Source organism: Sturnus vulgaris, chromosome 13 (assembly GCF_052056855.1).
Source record: "Sturnus vulgaris isolate bStuVul1 chromosome 13, bStuVul1.hap1, whole genome shotgun sequence".
Taxonomy (NCBI): Eukaryota; Metazoa; Chordata; class Aves; order Passeriformes; family Sturnidae; genus Sturnus; species Sturnus vulgaris.
The window spans coordinates 9,680,418-9,704,013 of NC_142255.1; the positions used below are offsets into that span (position 1 = coordinate 9,680,418).

The 23,596-nt window shown below is 37.5% G+C and overlaps 1 long non-coding RNA gene across 3 annotated transcripts in view; it reads left to right on the plus strand.

The window, feature by feature from the left end:
• LOC148222235 (uncharacterized) overlaps positions 1-16,324 on the plus strand; it is a 320,157-nt gene extending 303,833 nt beyond the window's left edge. For all 3 annotated transcript variants that reach the window (XR_015806503.1, XR_015806502.1, XR_015806501.1), the window contains 2 exons: positions 10,233-10,327; positions 13,030-16,324. This is a non-coding gene — a long non-coding RNA (uncharacterized LOC148222235). The remainder of the gene's footprint in view (positions 1-10,232; positions 10,328-13,029) is intronic.
• The last annotated feature ends 7,272 nt before the right edge of the window (positions 16,325-23,596 follow it).

Here is a 23,596-nt window from a genome sequence, read left to right on the forward strand (position 1 = left end):
CTGGTGACAGGTGGGGATTGTCTCCCAATGGAATCATATCTCACACCTGCAGTATGGATGTGCCATTTACTTCACCTGCTGGCAGGCAGGAACTGTCTCCTGGCTTGATGGAATCAGCTCTCACTCTTGCAATACAAATATACTGTAAAACAGGAATTGTTTGGGCAAAAACCTATACACCTGGAAGGGCTTCATGTGCCTGGTTACTTCATCAGATTGCCTTGAATTTGTGAGAGTTCAACTGTGTAAATCTGGTGCAGGCTGGGTAAAATTTTATGGATTGTCTCATTTTGCACCAGCTCACAGAGTAGCTGGTGGTGGGCAGCCAAACAATCACTCTACCTGATGTCTCTCATTTACCAAACTTCTTTTTTTCACGGTTCAGGTATCTGTGGTCTTTTCCTCCTCACTTGGGATTTGGACTGGTTTATCAAATTTTGATTTTCTGTCTTCTATTAATATTTATCTCATGCCATTTCTCTGAGAAATTATTATTGCAACTGATGAATGCTATTTGTGGTCAAAACACCACAGTAACATTATTCATATACATCATCTGTGGTGTCACTGACATGCAGAAAAGACATAAATACTCTTTCCAGGCTTCACAATCTTGAAAAATAATTGATGCTTTGCACAATTATCTGATAGATACTTACAGATAGATGGTCTCATATTCTTTTACACCCTCTAATTTCTGTAGTCTGTTCATGATCACTTGGATTTAGTACATACTGAAGCCTTGCTTCCAAGGAAGTGGCTGGACATTGCCTGCTGGTGGGAAGTAGAGAATAAATCTTTTGTTTTCATTTGCTTCCACACATGACCTTTGCTTTTGCTTTATTAAACTGCCTTTTTCTTGACTCACAATGGGTTTTTTTTCCATATTATTTTCTCCCCCTAGTCCTGCTGAGGAGGGGAGTGATAGAGTGGCTTGGTGGGTACCTGGCATAGAGCCAAGGTCAGCCCACCAAGCAAGGATATATTTCTAACTCTTATTTCAGACACAGGGTATTGTGCTGTTATCCTCGAAAGCATTGACTAAAATTTCAGTTGTGTACCTTACCACTGCCTTGTCTCTTTCCTCCCCTCTTCAGTGAGGTCAAAGCTCTCCATGTTTCCATTAAAAAGAACATTAAATACAGAAGGAAAGGGATCTTCTAGTGATTTTAAAGATACAATTTTATTTAGAAAAAAATCCCAGAAACATTTGGCATGGGTATATGCTGATCAAATATGTCTGTACTTTAATACAGCATATCGACAAGCAAAATGGGAGCTGCAGGATAATTGGATAAAATTAATAATAAATATCCATACTGAATATGTTGTCTGGAAGAACTTAATGATAAATTTTTTGATTTTTAAACAGCTTGAACAAAACTGAGACCAACTCAAGGAATGTCTTTGTCTGTCTATGTCTGTTTGCTCATGTGTAAACAGGAATAAGAATATTTTCTTCCTCAATATGGTATTGCAGATCTCAATTAACATGCTTTCATTGTCTCAGCAATAAAATGTTTTGTCCTGTTGGTCTAAATCCAGTGTAAAAGCTACACATGGGCAACAGCAGAATTAGACTCTATGGTATTGTTAAAGGCCTAATAATCATTACTGAGATCATAGTTAATTTCAATTAGGGGGTTAAATTTGCAAAATAAAAATATGGAGCCACTGTTGTCCATAATTTGAGAAGGGATGATGGGAGAAATGTGAGATTAAACAGTTGCTAAATTATCAACTAACAAATGTAAACCCTGTCATACCAACAAAGCATTAGGTAGCCTGGAACTATTAAATTACAGTCTTCTAAATATTTGCTAGATAGGAAAAAACAAAGCTTTTCTGGGTTATTGCAAAGGAACTTATGTCACTCTTTTTAAGATAGACCCAGTGAGAAAATATACCGATCTTAATTTTGCAGACATGAGTGTTGTTATAACTCTAGTGTTGTAAAATATGTGCTTGTGATTCATGACACATATTCAGTGTTTCTTCCATATAGTTCTGGGGTTAATTTGATTTAAAACACTATTATCTGAATGGAGCATGTCCTAAAAAGCAGAACATAATGGCTGTTAAATATTGACTTTTCAATTGGAAGGATACATTCATTATACAACTGGAGTTAGCCTATCTTAAATGTTCATTTTAAAAAGAGAATCAAAAAGCTATAGAATCAGTCTTGAAAAGTACCTTTTTTTATATCAGCAATGATCTTCTGACTCTGCTTTTTATTACTTCTACTGCTGTCAACTATCTGATGTTAGAAGCTCTTTCCTTTATGGCTTAAATAATGTTAGAGACTCATTTAAAATTGTTGTGCACAATAAACTGTTCTGATAACTGCTGTTATAGGTTTTCTGTAGGTGGCCTCACATTTTCTAATTTTCTGATAACCAAAAAATGGCCTTGAAATATTTTTCCTCTCTCCTTATTTAAAACTTTCTAGATGATATAGAGCTTGTATTACTCAGTAATCAAATCCCTTTTCTTCTTTTTAAAATCCAGTTTCCACATAGGGCACTTTCAAAACTTGTTAGGCTGGTTATTTATATTTATTAAATTCCACGTGGCTCAGCAGGTAGAGTAGTAAAGTGTAATCCAGTGTTACAACTCGTCACATCCCAGGTTGTCTGCAGAGCAGAGCAGGACAGAGCACCCAGCCCTCATTTCCAGCAGCAGCAGCAGCAGCAGCCAGTGTGGCCTCTCAGGGCCAGTCTCTGCTGGCCTCTGCCATTCCCAGGGCACATCTCTTTGCAGATGGGGAACCCAACTCTCCTGGCTTTGTCTTTACTGGACTGTCTGGCTGTCTCTGTGCTACAATGCATGTGGGACTCAACCAAGACCAGGTGTTATGTCCATTCTCTATATTTCCTGCACTGTCAAACCTATACAGGTTTTAGTTTTGCTCCAGTTCAGGTCATTCTTTGGCTATGGTGATCACAGTTTGCATTTAGTTCTGACTGGAGAAAAAAAATACTGCCTGAGACCAGGGGTTTTATTTGATTCCCAGACTTACTTCTTCTTTAACCACCACCTATTGTGTCCATCCTTCTTTCTCTGAACTAATAAATATTTATAAAGTAAAATATTGGAACTGTCCCATGTGGCTGATTAGGGTACTTACCTGGAATATTATCCCTACTCTTCATAATCCAAAGCAGAGGCTTGGGCTGGGTCTCATCCAGGTGCCTCAGCCACACACCTCTTTACTACTTGGGTCTTTCCTGACATGTTTTCCAGGGCACACATTCCACACCAAACTTCAGAAATTGTTCTAGTGAAAATATAACCTAGCAAATATCCTTGACCAGGTTTAACCTTCAGCCACAGCAGTGGCTGAATATTCAGGAACCCTTCTACCATTGCAAACGGGCATGTCTCACATGATGAGAGTAATTGCAACCCTTGATAAATCCCTACGGAAGTGCTTTTCCTACAGTCATTACTTCTATCCTACCTTCAGTGGGCCTGAGGCTGTGACCTGCTGTTCAGAGTCTTTTCTGGAAGAAATTAGAGATTGAAGAAATTGAGGTTTGATTAAAAGATGGAGAGCTGAGTCATTTCAGCAGACTGATAACACACATCCCTAAGTCACTTTTCTTGGCATCATATCAGCTTTAGTCAAGTCAGGGTGGGGAGAGGTGGAAGAACCCTTTGGGAGGGTGAGTTTTTTAGTTATGTGAACCAGCAGCTATATTTCTGATATCTTAGATACCAGTTTTCAGCTTAGCGGAGCTGAAAGTTTTTATTTTTACAGCTTTCCACTCTACTTAGCTCCTTGCCAAGTCATAAAATCTAAGGTACTGCAATATTTAGTCTATTCATGTCCATATAGAGAGCTTATATTTGCAATATCCAAAATAAAAGTGGCTTTGCATGACTCCTATTTAAGCAGACGCTTGAGGACCCCTGCAATAAGAGAGTACAAGAAGAATCATCCATCCTGTAAGTGCTTCAGAAGGTGCAATGCATTTCTTTCCTACATCCAGGCATCTTTAAATTCAGATTATTCCTGACTGTCAGTATGGCCTGTAGTAGCCACAGGTATTGGATATAATTGAGAACATCCATCAGATATCTCTCAATTCTAGCACAGTACTACACCTGATCAAGATTAAAGCTGGGTGAAAAAAGGGAAATTGTGATGCAGCGTTTTATCACTACAAAATTTTATTGGATTTAAGTTTATTGGAGCATTTCAGAGTAGTCTATTTGCTTTATCAGTAATTGGAATCATAATAGAAATATTTAGCTTTAAAAACAACATTCGTTTCATTGAGATGAACTGTTTCTACAAAATAATTTGACATTTCTCTAAAACATTCTCATAAATTTCTTAAATTCATGGGAAGTTCAAAAATTTTTTTGCCTTTTTCAGATGCAAGAAGAAAGGGAATTTCATAATATTGACATATCCTTTTTAGGAACCGTACAGTTGAAATTCTCTGGTGAAGAACTTTGTTAACACATTTTGGATGACAGTGGAAATGGTGGCATAGATATCACAGAAAGGATGAAGCTGTTCAGCACAGTTTGTGATTTGTATGAGAGGGCCTGCTCTGGGACCTGGCACTTTCTGTGGAGATTTAACAGCTCTGAGCATTGATAAACTGTTGGACACAGGAATCACAGACTAAGCCAGAGGCAAAAGCAGGAACCAGGAGGCACAGACTGAACAGACAGGAGTGGCAACACCTTTGATGTCTGAAAAGAAAGGAACACGTTCCTTATCCAATAGGAATGGAAATGCATTTAAATAATGCTCTAGCAAATAGAAATTGTTAAAAAAAATGTCCTACGAGGTCACGAGCACAAAAAACTCACTCTCATTTTAAACCTCATACATTTGTGTGTAGTAATCTGCTAAAATTTATGCTTTCCTTTGCAGAAAAAAAGCAAGCAACAACAAAATGAATGGTTCAAAATAACTGCATCTTTACAGTTACTTGCAAAACAGTAAAGGATAACCTCAAGACTATTCGTTTTGATGGGTTTTGCCTCTTGGGTAGACTCAGGTGGTTTAAACAAACCCAGGAAAAGGCAGCCATTATTATAAACTCCTATTTGTGCTTGTATGGTATTTCTCCCTAAGTGCTTGTGTACTATTGCTAAATAAACTGTGCTTTAAGAATGTTACTGATCCCTGCTCCACACTGCTCACAGAGCCCCAGAGAGAAGGATTACAGTACATTTAAAATGTAACTTTGTAATCCAGGACATATCTGCATTACCTGGGATATTCATACTGGCTTTATTTTACTGTTTTTCATACTGGCTAATATACACGCTTATAATTTATGGCTAATATAGACACTTCCAGCAGCATAGCCAGGAGACCAGAAGTTTAACATAATTTGGGGGAAAATAAATATAAACAGCTTGAAAAGGGAGACAGAACCCCATCCTGAGAGAGCTTGTGGGATAAGAATTGATTCTTCAGGGACAGTGGGGAGAGGATGAGAATTATGCAGTGGCTGTGGAAATTATCTTTTTTTCTTTTTTTTTTTTTTAAAACAACATTGCTGTATTTCAGTTTTTTTAAAGCAGATGACTTTTTTTCCAAGTAGTTGCTGAAACTTTAATCTTGATTTGATTGTGTCTGGGTTTCTTTTATTTGTGAATATTCCAACATCCAGCCTTTGATGTTACCTTTGAGCAGAGCCTTATCAGGTCCTGAAAATAGCTTCATAGATGAAAATTTTTTCTATTGTATTAGCCTGGTTTGAAAAGAACCTAATTGACCTGCTATAATAAAAGATTTGACTTTAAAGTTTGATCCCAGCTTACAAGGGTTTGCATCTCTTGGTTCTGCCTTTTGAAGACTTAAACAAGAGACATTTTTCAGCTTCTAAAAGGCTTTTAGCTCATCCACATGTATGGACAGTATTTAATGGACCCTACCCATTTATTCATTGGTCTCCACAGCTGTGAAATGTGATTCTTTTTACGTCTTACAACTTCAAAATGCTTTCTATTTTTAGGTCAAAATGAAAAATCCATTTGTCTTATTTAGCTTTTAAAATATTTATTTTATGGTATTTTACATTCTTTCTGCTTTTGCCCTGGGGCATTTCTTCAAAACTAATTTTAAAATGTGCACATGATTGATTTGGTTTTTGAGACAGGCAACAGGAGCCAGGTTTTACTTCCTCTGAAACTACAGAAAAGTGATGGGGCCTTATTAGAGAAAGGGATTATTGCATTTGCCTTGTAAGGAAGAAGAAAAGCTGTACTGGAAAGAATTATCATGATGGAACTTGAAAAAGAATAGGCTGAATTATTTTTTGGATGTGCTGGCTGTACCAGGTGAGAATCTGGCCCAAGAATTTTTCTGTAGTCTATAAGGGAGGGAGGCATGAAAAGTCAAGCCAACAACATTTTATTGTCCATAGATCTTATTGCCCCAATGGAGAAATATGATGATTTCTTTTTGAGAAGCAGAAATAGATTCTGTATTTGCAATGTCTCTCCTATTTCCACTCCGTAGGTGTGCATAATCAAACATGTCAGGTCAAAGGATGGAAAATTCTCTTTCTGGAGGAAGGCACTGATTGAAGTGCTGAAGGCTGATTCTGCAGGCTGTGCTCAGGTGCAGGGGTTCCTGCTCACTTACACAGACCTATTGATGAGAACTGGAGCTCTGCACTTTACAGATGCTGGGCTGGGACTGAACAACCCGGCTCCGTGTTTGTGTGGTCAAAATTCTCACATCAGTTAATGGGAATTGTGTGAGAACAAGAATTTAGTAAAAAGGGAGAATGGCAGGATTTGGACCTGTACCAAATGCTTAGGAAAGGCTGTGCTTCCTGCCCTCTCAGTTAGAAGTTGAGTGTTGTGAAACAGTCAGTAATGCCAAGACAGTTGGCAAGTGAGCAAAACCGAAATAATAGAATTAAAGGAGAGAAGGACTTTTTGCAATTAAAATTGCATGTACTGGCATTTCTAGTATGTGGCAGAGATCCTGCACATTTTACTCCTGAGTAACAAAGAACAGAGCTGTGTATGTCACCATGGAAATGTAAATGGAGCTCCTTTGACAAACAGAGAAATGTATGCCATTCCTTTATGCTCAGATGAACTGCTCATAGTGGGATGCAAGAGAAGAATGGGATGTCTGTTACAGAAAAGATATGAACATGCAATTGTAGTACCTTGTTCTCCATTCTGTTAGATTTTCATTAGGAGCTTAAAACATGCAAGGAAGAAAAAAAAGAGAGTGATCTTTTTCTTAGCTAATTATTTAATACACTATTTATAGCAGGCAGTAAAAAAATAATAGTGATTAAACTCGTGGCAAAGAACACAGAGGTAGAAGTGTAGATTTGCACACTATGCTGCTTCTGCCTGGGATGTCTATAGGTTATTTTTCCTTAAAAAAGAAGTATGGATATTTATGAATGAAAGGAAATTCCAAAAGGGGTGGGAAGCCCCTTTATGATTCTGATTGAAGGGACTTTTTTTTTTGTTTCGTTTTTTATGATCGACAGATGTTTGGGAATTTTTGTTCTAATTCCAACTGCATCATTTTTCCTTGCTTGGGGCATGAGAATGAGTAGAGTACTAGTTAAAAACATTAACAACAACCTATACTGAGATCTCAAGAGTTCATAACTTTTCTAATAGTCTGAAGGGATCAGTTTATAATTTTTCTCTTTTCCATTTGGAACAGAGAGCTAGGTAAATAATATCAAATATTTTCTGAGTTTTATATTGTTGTTTTAACATGTGTTTGTGCTTGATTTCACCAAATACGTCTGAGTTCAACTCCACAATGAGTCTGAGAACTCAGAGTCTGGCTCATATGTTTGGATAGAAATGTTTTCTGAGATCAGCAAGGGGAGATGGAGTTGCCAAGCCTGTTGCTCTAAAGTCAAACCGTAAAGACAAAGAAAACAGAGAAGGATTTAAATCCAAACTCTCTATTTATCTTTTTACTCCTTTTGGAGTTGTGTTTTATGACTATCATAAGATGAAATAAATTTAAAATCTTCAACAAGCCAATAAACTTTGCAGTATCCTGTTTTTCTCTTAGGAATAAGAATGAGGTTTCTGCAACTCAGGAAAAAATGTACTGTCATTTGTTGTTCCTTTAATTTTAGTTATTTTAATTTATTTCTAACAGAAACCACACAGTCACTTATTTAACCCATCTTCTTAATTTAAAATAAATCATTCAGAGCCACAATGATGCTTCACCCAGCCTCCATATTCCATTGGATATGGAATCTTAAATATTCGCAAGGAAATTTGTCATATAGACATAGGGTGCTCTTTGTAAGTTACAGAAGATATTTTTGAGTAAAGCTAATAGAAAAAATTAATGGAAATCATGAGAAATCTGAAGATTTTCTAATAACAGAAAAGGTCAGTAAATTAGTAATTGCCTCTGAAATATAATCATAATACTGCCTAGTGACTAAACTGGCTTATTAAAATATGCTCAGGAGTGACCATTAAAATATTCTTTATGCATTATGAATTAAGTTTGGTTTTTTGGTTTTGTTTTTTTTTTTTTTTTTTTTTTTTAATTTGGAAGATATTCACATTTAGGAAAATTAGGAAAATGCAGTGTATTCAAAGATAATAATAATCCCATTATTTCTGTAGATATCGGGGGGAAAAAAAAGGAAACTAAGGTGATGCTCTTTGTTTTCTTGGTACTAAAATGCAACTGATTTTTAAATTAAAGTGATGCCAGGCAGCAACACTTCACAGTCACCAGGATTGCTGTAGGGAGGCACAATATTGGGTAGGCAGAGTGAAAACAGCACTGGAGAAAGGACCATAGTAAAATATGGCTTCATTTCTCACAAGGTATCTATTTTTCCCTCAAAAGTTCATGTTTCTTTAAAAGTTGATATTCCCCACCTAGGCTAATAATCCTTCAGGACCACTTTAATGTACTTGTTTCCCAAATACCTTCTGAGGGATCTGGTACCATTTTCTCCTTTCTGACCACCATGTCTCATAGCCTGGATCTCATCTCGATTCCTGCTGAATAACAGAATTTTGATGACTGCAGCTTCCTCCAATCCCAACACATCTATGTGCATTGATAAATATTGTACTCCTTGCTTTTATGCTTTGGGTTTGTTTTAAGGGAGAAGTTACCTGAGACTGGTTTGTTACATCTGCATGCAATGGAGGAAGAACAGTGCTCTCTTCTCACTTTGCCTTTAATGACTTGTTTGCCAATCAGTGCAAAGCTCTGCACCGAGCCTGCTGTCCTGGGCAATGTCTCATTGTACAACTTTTTCTGCTCCATATTCTGTTTGCAGGGATGTGGATGCTGGGGGGTGGTTACAGCAGGAGAAGGAAGAGCAAGTAAGTAAATTTGAGGAGATAGATTTGCAGGCCTTTATATGGAGCAGTTGCAATCAGTTGTTTTAAAGTACAGCCCAGTTATGCTGGCATCCCAGGTGAGCTGCTTTGCCTTGCATTGTGCACCCCAAAAAAAAAGAAAGCTCTTTATCTCAATTTTTTTTAATGAAATCTACAATTCAGCACAAAGCATGCTACAAAATTAATAGCTTTCTGCAGTAATTGTTCTCTACTCAAGGCATTCAGACAACCCTGAATGCCCATAGCACCTTAAACTCTCCATGCTGTTTGAATTGTCTCAGGAGCCTAATTTGAGCCACTCAGTTCATAAACCCCATCTTAACCCAAAACTGGCTGAATAAAGGAAACTGATAGCTTTAACATTGCTTTTTCTCTCTCTGTGGCTGCAATAGGCATATTTGCTTTGTAATATAGTTGAATTTTGCAGTCATCTGTCCCACCTTGTGCTGAGTTTAACAGTGGGAAGATGAAGAGAGCTGGTGTGCATTTAGGAATAGGGGAACAGGCTTGGGAAAAAGCTTAAGGGCGATGTGTGAGCAACAAGTGTGCCTCCTGCTTTTAGGATTTCTTACTGCAAGGACAGAAAAGTCCCAGCGTTAGGTCTATGTATTTTGATGCTATAGTGAATGACTTGGGAATAAGGGGATTAAAAGACAACAGGCAGTAGGAGACTTGTAGCTTTTAACTATTCCCAAAATGGTAGTGAAGAGCTGGATACAGAAAAATGAGATTTAAATTCTTCCTTGTGCAGTTTTTCAGATAATGCCATTCATTATATTTAATAATATATTTAATAATGATCTACTTCTGTTGTATAGATTTTTACTTAGGGATTCGGTAACTCTGTAAATCGACTTTAGCATACAATTTTTTATTGTCTGCAGACAGAGGCTGTGATCCAGGCCACAGGTACCACAGGAACTGGCCAGACCCTCATGGATCCTGGCCATGCCTTCCAGCAGGGAGACAGCAGGAGCAGGTAGGAAACAGTCACACATTTAGTTCATTGCTAACAGGACACAATAAAAGTTCATAATGCCTCTTGCTGTGACCTGGTGAAGGGAAGTTTTAGCAGTTTTAGCACAGTTCCTCTTGTTTTCAGCTCCTCTTATTTTTTTCTTTTTTTTTTCTTTTTTTTTTCTTTTTTTTTTTTCTTTTGGCAAAGCTTTTCTTCTTTGCCTCACTACTGAGGTCAGATTTGGATGTCTGTTTTTCATTCATTTTTACTCTTTGCAAAAGAAGGGTACCTGTCAGGTAAGGACTGGTTGTGTAGGTCTCCAAAGAGATGAATTAAACCTGGGGCATCTAGTGTACACAGAGACACCTGAAAACCACCAGTTTTGAAAGGGATGTGACACTTGCTTGTATGAACTCTGTTCTACCAGGGGTCTAAAATGAGCTTCTGGCTGTATAACAGCCTTTGAGGGGAAACTAGAAAATGAGCCCATATAAGATCAGAATTGCTGTGGGTGCATAAATGCCCTAATTTGAGATACAATTCTGTATCATAATCATCAAAATAGTGAAAAATATGTTTTCTGGTTGCCTAGAACAAAGGTAAATTGTGTTTCTTGTGTTCCAAGGGGATTACTCATATAGAAATAATATGTCAAAGATTGGGCTTAGATTGCAAGGACTTTAAGCATGACAGAGAAGCCATCCTCAGCTCTCTGTGAATAAACTGGTAGTTTCAACATACTCTGGAATACTCTTGTCATATCATAAAAAATTAATGGAGTTGCATTTCAGCAGTCAGATTCATCAGGGAAATAGTGATTTGCAAACTGAAGCAGTGCTTGGTCCAGGCTGGAGAGTGCTCCTGACCCAGAGTGGGCTCAGAGCAGGGGTCCCTAAGGGAAATCTCACATTGCAAACTTGGACTGAAAGTTTGGTGTCTATGCACAGAAAAATTGAGCTTTCAGGGCTGTCAGTCAGGCACCATTCACAAGGAAAGACTTCATTTCAGACAGGGAGACAGGAACCTGCCCAGAACAGTCTGGTTTGGAAGGACAAAGAGAGGAGCCAGTTTTGTGCATCATCTGCTAGGCAAGGTTACAGTGAATGAATCAAGGCTTGGCTTTCTGTTCATTCTGAGGAAGGTGGCATTATCACATGAGTCTTAGCAAGTTTGGCATGGGTTCTTTTGTTCAGATACGAATCCCAGTGGTATTGTATTCAAAAGAAATAGCAAGACAGCCTGTATTTCAAAACAGCATTTTCAACTAAAATCTAACTCTAGGCAGAGTAAAAGAAGGGATTCAGTAATGAAGAGGAAATTAGAGAGATGGAAGAACTCAAGCTATCTCAAAAACCTTCTCTAAAAAGATTCAGCTTATGAAAGCTGTCTGTATCAGTTTTGATAACATGGCTCTCAAGGACATCTAAAGTCTCATGAAATATATGAGGGTCCAGAACAGAAATGTTCAAGAGAAAAACTAGACCAAATTTCTCTGGGAAGCACAAAAGAAAAGTTCTAACATAATCTTTTTAATTTTCTAAGGAAAAGTTTTAGCTGTCTTGATAAAATGGACAGTCATGCTTGTAGGAAACCTGCTGTGTATAAAATTGTTCTATTATTATTAATATTGGTAATAATATTATTACTATGGATAATAATAAGTACCAGAAAATCAGGTATAGATCTGAATTAATGTTGATGAAGCTAGGTTATTGAGAATAACCTTTTACCCTATATTTTCTAGAACATCAGAAAAAGCTAATGAATCAAAGAAAGACTTTAAATTTCCAAATGTTATTACTTCAAAAATAGAGCACAGGCAATTCTCTCTTTGCTGTGTTCTCTGAATGAGAGTTCCCTACATTTTTAGGCTGCCCATCAGCAGGGTAAGATGCAGCACAAGCACACAGCTCATTTCCCAGCCTGTTCTCATCCAGTATCAGAAACATGTTCAGCACTGGCTTTGCTGGTGCAGACAGGTCTGTGAATGACAATTCAGAAAGCTAGAAAAACCTCAGTGAAGTAGACAGCTGGAGAGCTTGTCACAGAAAAATTACATTAAAAGATTCCAATTCTCCAAGTCTTTTTTCCCCATATGCTTCAACATCTGGAATACAGAACAGCTTTCTACATGTATATATGTAGCCAGACAAAATGTTGTACTGACTTCTACCTACTAGAAATTTATACATCATTTGTAGTATTTAGATGCCCAAGGGATACACTACAGTCAGGAGCTGACAGTTACCAAGGATCTACAAAGATTTATAAAGAAGAGCTTGAAAAATGCTTGAAAAGTATGAACAAAGAATGAATAATATATAATAAACTGATTCCATTCTGATTTATGTTTGTATACATCAGAGGTAATCTATGGCAATCATAGCTGAATTCTAGATTTGCATTTTGACTAACTTTGATTAATGCAGGAGACACTGATCTTTCTATAAAGTTCTAAACCTTCCTTTTTCAAGTTATTAAAAAAACAAAAACCTTTCACAGTTTTTAAACTAATTTTCCAATAAAAAGTACTGATTCATAGAGAATCACTAATAAAATTGAAAATACAACACGTGTTGTTGTTTTTTTTTTAATACTCTTTTATGGTGCCAGCACTGCCTAGCATTGCTCTTCACAAAAAAGTATTCTTGTCTGATAAAAGATCCCACAACTAAATTAATTCATAAAATTAAGATTAAACCATTTTCTTGCATCTCTTCTAGTTTCTGGAGGGGTCATGGCTGCACTAATGAAGGTTAAATAGACTGAAGAATGATTGGTACAATATCCGTGGGAGACCTCAGAAACGTGGAGCTTATAGAAAAAGCATTATAGCACCTACCACATCATCTGTCATATCAGGTGAAAAAATCTTCCTTCAATTCCCCAGGCATTTCAAAGATAATTACTCTAAATACAATGGGTGAAGAATCCTATTAGTTACGAGTCAAGTGTTCAAGCTCATTTTTTTCCTTCCTTCTGTTTTGTAATGTTTGGCTGGGTTTTCACCATCATTTTTTAAAATGTACAACTCTGTGGAGTCCTATATTGAAATTATAGCTGAAATTGAAGCCACAGGAACATGCAAGTCATGCAGTGCCCCGGGTGACTTTGTACATGAGCAGGACAGCAGACAAGGAGCCTCCTTCTGCCAGAGGCTGATCCAGCCCCAGTCTGCATCCTCTGGTGTAAAGATCAGTGCTAGGACTCCCTGAGCAGACAATGGAAAGTAAAAAGGTTTGATGTGTCCCTATATTTGTTGAGGACAGATATAAGGACACATTACAGACTTGTCCAGACATGAATTGAGGAAGGACATGCTGTGTATTGTGAAAATATTTCAGCAAATACAGAGTCATCCTGTGAGAATTTGGGCATGTTGACTGTGTGCAGAGTACAGTTACCTTAGTGAGATGTCTGCATCTGAAGGAAAAGAGTAACTAATGATTACCATCTCTGCAAACCTGAGTTAAAAGTTAATACCAAAACTATAAATTTTGCTGTTTTTCTTGTGGCTGTGAACCTACAGAACTTGCTTTGTGTTAATGGAAAATCCCATGACAGACTAACAAAAGACTTGACTGTGGCTGGAGGAGATTGATTTCTGGCAGAAAAAAATGCCTATCAGGGAGCCAAACTAAAACATGAGGTTTGCTCATGAAGAAGGGACCCTTGTCTATGTTGGCATGACGCTGGTGAGGTGTAAATACATGGGATGAGCACAAGAGATGCTCATCAGTCCTGGGAACCCGGGATTATATTAGCAGTATTTCCACTGCTAATGTATATGGTGATTTGTTGTTTAAATGTGTTTCCTGGCCAGTACACCTATCTCCCAAATGGGGGAATGCCAAAAAGGGCTTGAATTCAGGTGAGCAGAGTCCACAGTTGTATGCAGGGTTCAACAGTTTCTCAGCAGTTTTGACATTTCTTCCCAGAAGAGACAGCTGGCTAGGAGTGAGGTCTGAAAGCTCAGAAAGGAAGCACATCCAGCCAGCTGCATATCCTGAACAGTCTCTTCATGGGCTCTCTGCAGTGTGTGCTCAGACTCCAGCCTGAGTGCTTATCTTCAAGTCCTAAATTCTGTTACACCTGAGATTTTCATCAGATTAAAGAAAATCCAATGTTTCTCTTGCCCAGAGCAATTCTTGGCCCAAACTTTTATGAGAGACTGACTGATGATGATTCTTTTCTCTGTTGGTAGGAAAGTTGTGGACATTAAACCACTATAAACCTTTAGGTCAATTTGTGAGGGAAGACACACAAAATCAGTCAAAAAAAGTTAGTTGAGCAACTTAAAGTCTCTGATGCCAAATCAAAATCCTTCAAGCTCAGATGTCAGGAAAAATAGTCACATTGGAAGGAAACATGCCTTAGCAGTCATACTAGTAACAAAGAATTCAAGAGGAATCATATTTAAAAATAGGAAATATGTTTGTAGCAGAAAATAGAAATGTAGCAAAATATGAAAAAGTGAAAGTCATACAGCAGTACAAGAGTGAGAGTTTTAAACTCCAGTGCAATCTTGGTGCTAACATATGGCTGGAGAGCTGGAGCTACTCAAAATGTAAAATCAGACACTCTAGAGACTAAATGTCTAGAAGAGATTCTGATTCTCGATAAATATACCTTTAATCAACATGAAGAGATGAGAAATCAAAATCACCAGCCAGCAGCCTGTCTCCATCAGGATGAAGAGCACACTTGGTAGAGGCAGAGTGTGCACATCAGATGCCAGGACACAGACACTCACCCAGAGCTGTCAAACGCAGACTGATCAGTGTCAGGAAAAGGGGCTGTGCAAGAAAGCCCTTGGAAAACCCATCAGCAAGGCAGGCACAGCTCTGTAACTTGGACACTGCAGCAAATGGCAGGAGGAGAAAAGCCTCTTGTCTGACCCATTCACTTACACTGGCAAGGAGTTCTTAAGGCAAAGGGAACAATCATTAGAAGTGACCACATCCATAGGACAAAATAGCTGATTTCTTGATGAACTCAAGCAAGCAGAATCTTCTACTAAAACTTTGAAGTCTCTGGCACTCGCAGCTAATCAAATCTACCTAATAATGTCTGCATCATTTGTATTATTATTTTGACAGAGAACAGAATTTGTCAGAATGACAATTGAATGCTAGGAGACTAGCAGTGAAGGGCCAGGGGTTCAGTGTGTCCCAGTTTACTTGCTATGAATATTTCCAAGTGCATTTCTCCTCATGGCTTTGAGACACCAGCAATCTATATGAAAAATACAAAATACTGCCTTCTCCTTTCACTGTTTTGAAAGTTGGAGGGATAAGAGGAGCTGTTGGGGAAGCTGTGGCAAGAGGGGGGTGTAGAGGAAAGACCATTGGCTTCAGCAGGATGGATGTTACACACTTGCTAACGGTTTGGACACCTGGCCCCAGGTTACAGAGAGAGCACAGAGGCTGCAATCACAAAAGAGAGCACTTTCTTTGAATTTGAGTGCCCTTCATCTCTGTTATCCAACATATTTTCAGTTTCTTCATTAGGTGTACGTAAAGCTATTAGTGAAAGGCTCAGTTGCTTTTAAAAGCTTTACTAAGCAATTCTGCTTTGGAAAAAGTAACCTGTGAAGTAAATAAATAAATAAATAAACCTGACAAACGTGTTTTTCCATAACTCTGCAGAACTGCACATCACCTGCTGGCACTTCTGAATTCAGTGTGCTGCATATCTAATTGTTTTTTGTCTCCTGTATTTTGCTTTCCTTTCAAAAGCTTTTCCTACTTCAGTTGGTAAAACATCTTGTGGGCAATTCCTCTGCTTGCAGCCTTGCCTAGCACATTGTTTTCTTTTCACAGATATTTTAAGGAAATAGAGAATGACTGTCTGGGATGATATAGGTTCTTTTGTTGCTATTACATGTGGAGAGACTTGTATTGTAAGCCAGCCACCACCTGTTTTCTTTTGTAAATGAAAAAGCAGTTTCTTGTTTCTTATAAAATGCATGAAACATCTAATTAATTTTGCTTGTATACACTCATTTACATAATAAATCCTGATAGAACCACATACTGAAATCTTGACCAAAATCTTCAGTAACCCATTAAGACTTTGTGTGTGTTTAATAATAGTATTTTCATGATTTGGAAGTGGAGGGGGTGTATAGTGTCACACTATACTAAACCCAAGAAATCCTGCAAATCCTTCACACTCAGTTTTGGAGTGACAGCTCCTTTGTAGTGCTGAGCACGCCCTCTCAGGTCAACTCCTCTCAAATCTTACGACTTTAGTGTTGGTACCATGGGTTGGGCAGTATTGCTTCCAGCATTTATGCACGTGTTTCTCCCAGAGGATTTGGAGTTTGACATATGTTGGTCTGTAGAGACTGAGAGAGTGCACTCCATCTCCAGCTCTGCAAAGTCAGTGGGATCTGTTGTAGAAGGTTTAAAGGTATGTTGATAAATTTTGAAATCTGGATTTTTCACTCTTCACTCTTTCACTCTCGATCTCTCAACAATGCACAAATCACGTTTAAAAAATGTTGCTACCTTCTGCTCCATCGAGATATTGCAAACTCTTTCTATACTGTTTCAGCAAAGTATTTGTCATATTAAGAGCTGTAAGATATTTGTGCTTCAAACACCATTCTGCCTTGATCGAGAAGGTATCAACAATTTAGTTAACAATCAGTCACAAGCACAGAAAAAAAATATGGGAGAAAAGCAGTGTGGTATTCAAGGCTGAGCACAGATAGATGGAATTTAATCATCTCTGGAGCCTCTCTGGGGACTATGAAGGATTTTAGAGAAGGCCATATGTGACTGTTAAATTGGCTTCAACAGATCAAAATTATCTGTAGCAAAATTTGATTTTTAAATCTATTTTTTAATCTAAAGTACTCAAATTTCAAATAAAACAAGTGGAAAATGAACTGTCATTTTTAGGACAGAAAGTTGTTTTTTAAATGGAAAGTAACTGCTTCCTACATGTTTTTCTGAAACTGTTACTCTCCAATTAAAAAGATTGTCAATAATAAAACAGAATCTAACAGTTATGCCAAATGGTCTTGTTCGTTTAAATTCTGAGGTGGTGCAGTATTGTGCTGACCAGGTCTGAACCTCAGACCTCTTCAAAAAACCACTTTACAAAGATGAATTTGCTTCATGTTAAGTGACTAGATTTCATCAATTCTTTCTCTTTCTTGCAGATAAAAGGCCCTGTGGTTTTTCACTTTTTTAGCTCCAGTGGGTAATTCTCTGAGTTCACCCCCTACTCTCTCTCCCTCTGTGAGTTTCCATGTCTCAGAGTTCGCTGCAGTGAATGAGGAGCAGCTCAGGGAGCTGGGGGGGCTCAGCCCAGGAGGCTCAGGGGAGATTTTTCACTCCCTACAGCCACCTGAGAGGTGGGGTCCGCCTCTTTCCCCAAGGAGCAAGTGATAGGATGAGAGGAAACGACCTGAAGTTGCACCAGGAGAGGTTCAGATGGCACATCAGGGAGAAGATTCTTCACTGAAAGGGTTGTCAAGCATTTGAACAGGCTGTCCAGGCAAGTGGTGGAGTTACTGTCCCTGAAGGTGTAAAAATGTCATGTATATGTGGCACTTAGGGACATGGTTCAGATGTGAACTTGGCAGTGCTGAGTTAATGGATGGACTCAGTAATCTCAGAGGTCTTTTCCAACATAAACAATTCTATGATTCTGTGATTCCACCCTAAATTAATTCCAACAAGGTAACCGTTTAATTATGTATTTCTAACCAAACACTTGTGCAATTCTAAAGGAGTATTTTTCCCAAGGTGGTCATAAGTTGAAGATAGTTAGCACTAGGCAATTACCATTTTGAAGAATAGATGTTGACACCATCAAAAGTGGGTACTTAGAACATATAGTAGCAGTGTCACATTCATCACAGCATCTAAGAGACAGGATGCTTAAATGCAGTGAGCAGGCTGTTAATGCACAAATGTTTTAAAACTGCCATCAGATCTCTTGTAGTCAATACTAGTACTTTACATAAAAATTGCCTGCACTGATGATAAGGTAACTTGTCGGAGCTCAAATCATTGGAGAACAATCAAATATGATAAATGATTGCCAGCTGCTGCCATTTTCAAAGTAGAGACAAAGAGCTGAGATAATACAGCTAAGACAATTCACAGGAACTTCAAAGGAGCAACCCCTTCAAGTATTGGGTCGTCCCTGACACTCAGTCAATGTAAACGATACCTGATTTTTATAGGCAGTAACAGGTTTATTTCAAGACATCCAAAGCCTTCTCTCTATATTTAGTAGATACCATCTATATTGAAAAACAGCACTATATATCTAACTTGTCCATAATTATTATTTAGAACACTCATTATAGAGACTGCCATAAAATATTGTCAGACCACCTGTAGTGAGCAATTGCAGTTGTTGGTGACTGTGTTCGTGGTCAAGGTGCAGAGCATTGTTTTAAAATGATGCCTGACTGAACTCTAAATTCAATGCATTATCAAAGTAGGTACATAAACCAAAGGATAATTTTTATTTTATAATAAAAATTTCTTATAAAGATTGTATGCTTTTATATTCAGAAAATTTCCATGAGCTTACATGCAGCAGGGCAAAAATATACCTATTTTTTTTCGAGAAGAAAGGAAACACCTGTTTGGGGACCAATTAAGAATTTCATAGAACTATCAGTCCTAATTACTAAATAGCTACAGGATTCTCATTTAAGCAAAATCAACCATACTTGAAAACTAAACTTAGAATGTAAATGATGCAATCATTCATAATTCATTCTGCCAAGCACACAAAAGCAGAGCCTGCAGTAGGCTGTTTTTAAATCTTTTGTGCAGATTAATACAGCCAATACTAGATTTTAAAAAAGCTGCTAAGGGGAAACAGATCTTCTAGGCATACTATTTTTAATCCAGCATTTTATTACCAATCTGAAACTTGAATACATCTGCTTTAGAAGAAGAGGTAAAGTTATGAGCATCTCTGTTTGAGAAGAATGATGTACATTTCCTGCTCAACAGAAATATTAGCTGCTCGTAAAGAATGTTGTATGGTCATTTGCAAGACTCATACTTGATTGTAACTGTTCAGTTAAATCTTAAATCTGGCAGTAGATAATGTCTACTGCCCATACATTAGTGGAATCAATGGTTCAAGACAATCCAAGGATAATTTCTCAGGCAAGATAACTGAGGGCAGGACCTCCAGATCTCGAGTACAGCTACAGCTCTCCTGGGGACAAAGAGAAGACTTTAAATATCAATCCTTGATTTGCAGGTCTCAGCCCTTTTGCAGGCTACAACGACCACACAAATTAGTTGTCCAAGCTCAGGTTGCTGTTGCTGTTACCCTTATCAATGGAAACTTACTAGAACAGATGAATACCAGCTCATCTTATACGGCATTTTTTGTGAAATCACTTTCTACACACAAATAAATACCACCTTATGCACACATAAATATTATCCCCACAGGAAGTTGGTTACATAGCACAACATATTCCAAAGCAACAATTTATAGTTGTTTAGACAATAACAATAATAATAAATAAAACATATAGGTTTATGGTGTTATTCACTTATCAAAGTGCAAATTTTAGTTGAAGCTGAGAAGTTCAGTCTATGGTGTTTCTGTGTACCTGTGGTAAATACTTTGTAAGGTACTATTAATCCTATGAGTAGCTTGGGAAAGAATTTGCAGCATAAATTGTATTTATAAAATTTAGCTTGCAATTGCTTGAACTGATTGTGAGATCCTCTTTGCCATCACTTATTCTTTATCAATTATTGTGGAAAGGAAAACAGAGCCAATTCATTGATCACAAATTCTTTGCTGATGGTGTAAATATATATAATTATAATGTATTCCTGTACATATAATAATTTTATAGTCTATTTGTATGATTTACCACTTCAGAAAATATTATTAAATTCCCTGTGCCTTAACCTTTCTTTCACAAAAAATACTACATTCCTTCAAAATCACTTTCCACAGCCGTTCCTAGCAATCAAACACTATATGACCTCTCCCTAATTTGTGTCTTACTCTACAGGATATACAGTTCCATGAAAGTAATAAAATTCCTGTGAATTCTGCACTGTCTAACCAGGAGTCGATTGGATCCATGCTGGGCTGGCAGTCTCAGTGATCCATATGAGAACAGCACTCACGGGGATGGCTGGGTACATATCCTGAAAAACCTCTTGGCCATTAAAGTTGATTTAGGACCTTCTGTTAACCCTTGTTTACTCCCGATTGTTCAGCTTCAGTCTGGTAATATCATGTGTTGCTTCCCTCTTTTATTTGCACTGGTAAATCATATTAACTGGGGCTTTCTGCAGATGGTCAGTGTGTGAGTACATCTTTGGTTGAAGACAGATGGTAAGATAGGAAGTTTGAAATTGCAGCAAACCATGGATTCTTGTCCCTCCTGTCATACTGAATACCTATATATCCACTCAGGCTTTTACTTGAATTGAGGTTTGTGAAGAGTTGAATTCCCTAGAGGGTGTGCTGAGATTTTTAATTTAACGCTCATTACTTCAACAAACACAATGCATTTGCATTTGCAAGGCAGGAAAATAAATGTTTAAATGGAACTTAATCCCATATTTTGAAAATCTGCAATTTATTTAAACTCTGTTACTGTTAACTTTGGATTTCATTAAAGAATGATGGCATAAAAAATAGGAAGCCACAATATTCTTTCATAGTTTGAAAATATAACATTACAGGTAATCGAATATAATTGTCCAGAGATTTAAGGAAGTGTTCCCACAGACAATAATTTATCTAACAAGAAAGAAAACCCCATTGTCCACTTAGAAGGGTTAAAGGTGAGGAAGTGGGAATATAAGTTATGCTATGCAATCAAATTCTTGACATAATTGCATTTGTCTTTGTGTTTTGTGTGCAACAACCACATTAAAACATATTCTGAGAGTACTATTTACTTTAAAGAAATCTTTCTGCACGTGTATTAGGAAACATGAAAGAAACTATGTAAAAGTTCAAGCCTTCAGCATGTTTAACCATTTATGAGTAGTTTATGAATATTTTATTAACTATTGCATGAAAGAACAACAAAAGTGCTGCTTGCCAGCTCAAAGAAAGTAAGTGATCTTTAGTTTAATGATTTAACACATATAAGCTTTATGAAATGTGCTTGTTGCTATGGTAGACATGCATTTCTCTGACAAAATAGATGGGAAGGTAACAGGATGCACATGGCATACTTTTGCGTGAAGAATATCATTCCTTTTGGATCATTTTGACTCTCTCTGACTTTTTTCTTCAACAGGCTTAGTTTACTGCCTTTACTCTTTTTCACTGAACAGTATTCTTTGCTCATGGAAAAAAATGCATCCAGCAATTGAATCATCCCCTTTCTGAAAGTGAACAGCTTTGTGATGCACTTTTTGAAAGTGTCTTTTGCCTTTACAGTAGTTGAACTGTGACATATTTTGAAAGATTCTGAAAAAATATTGCTATTTCTGCCAGTGTGAAGTATTTCATGGACGCAAGAGCTGTACTGAAAATTGAGCTGAAATTCCTACTATACAGGATATTTTTACCTCTTTGTATACCAAACACTATACAATGTAACCTCTCCCTAATTTCTGTCTTACTCTACAGGATATACACTTTCATGAACCATTCATAATAATAATAACTAACTGTAAAATAGTGGTTGTTCTTTTGACTAGGATTGTTTTAAAATGTCAGGTAAGTGTAACAGAATGTGCTGTTTGTGTAGATTCTGAAACAAATTCTCAGTAAAGGAGGCACAACTGAAACATCAAATCATTTGTATAATTACTGATTGGAATCTAAGAGATATAATGCTGATTGGAAACTACCAGAGAGGATGATGTAATAGGACATTTAAATGTAGAGACAACTCAGAAGAGAAGAAGCTGAGGATATAATAGATGAATGTGTTAGCAAGGACATGGAATTACAAAGAATGATATTTGCAACAATGAATGGCATGTGTAGCTACAAAGTTCAAGAGAATGTGTCTATTTCCTGATGCCAATAAGGAAAAGTAATGGGGAACTACACATTTAAATTTCAGGCCTAAGAAATCTGCCATTCCCACTCCAAGTATGGAGATCCTGAGTTTCTGCTTAGAGATTAGATTGCCTGTGGGACAATCTGTTTCCTGGTTAAAGCAGAGGAGGTTGTGATTGGTTTGGACTACTATAAGGACAAAAACGTAGGCAGCTAAATTTTGCAGGAGAAAGATCACATAAAAAACCACATACTGTAACAGCCATTAAAAAAAAAAAAGAAAAAAAAAAAAAAAATGAAAGTAAGAATCCCAAGGAATAAGAGGATATCTGCCATATGACTTGAATGGCTTCACAAGCTCTTGATTTAAATGCTCTGCAGGAAAAAAAGGCTGCTCTATTTGCAATTGAGTTATTAGATCACAAACCAATTCAATTTCAGCTGAATCATGGGACCAGATGCAATATGAGCCTCAGAAATATTGATAATATTACAAATATTACACTAGAGAAATGTAGCTGAGAGCTGGTGATACTCAGTATATGTACTGTGTGTCCTGTAAGCAAAAATAAGCGGTTAATAGGAAATCTGTGAAACAAGCAGCATTATCTCTCGGTGTCTGTAACAGCTGACAGGCAGAAATACCTTGCTGAGCAACAGTGTAGCATAAAGAGCAATTTGCCCAACAAGTGCCATCAAAAGTACTTCAAACTGAAATAGGGAGGACAGCAGCATTGATAGGGATCATCCTCTTCCAGCAGCCCTAGGAAAACAATTGAAAAAAGCCAGGCATATCTCCAAAGGGGTTGTTACATGTCAGAGCAGCACGGTATGGATCTGCCTCCAAACAGTGCTGACAAAGTCTTTTTGTAAACTAGACATTGGCATTGGCTCAGAAACTCCTAATAGTGAAGAACAACATTTCTCACAAACAGCCTCTGAGGGTTCTTGCTTGCTTTGCCAACATTCAGGAGTGACTATATTGTGTTAAATTATACAAGCTCTCTTGTCACCTGACGAAGTCTTCTTCATCCTGTGGTAAGAACCTCCAAAACCAGCATTTTAATTTCCACTGAACTTGGTATAAACTGAACAAGGCATTAAGATCAGAGCAGATAATAGCTTTTATTTTAGGAAATTGAAAGGGCAAGGAAAAAGTAATGCAGTGCTATGACCTCAAATTACAGTGACTGCTAAGTAAGAAAAAGGAGAACACAAAGCTGAGTGGGAACAAGCTGGTAATAAGCTTCCCTACTTTGGACAATTTCTTTGTCCATCCAAACTTTAAGAAAGCTGCAGGAGAAGTAT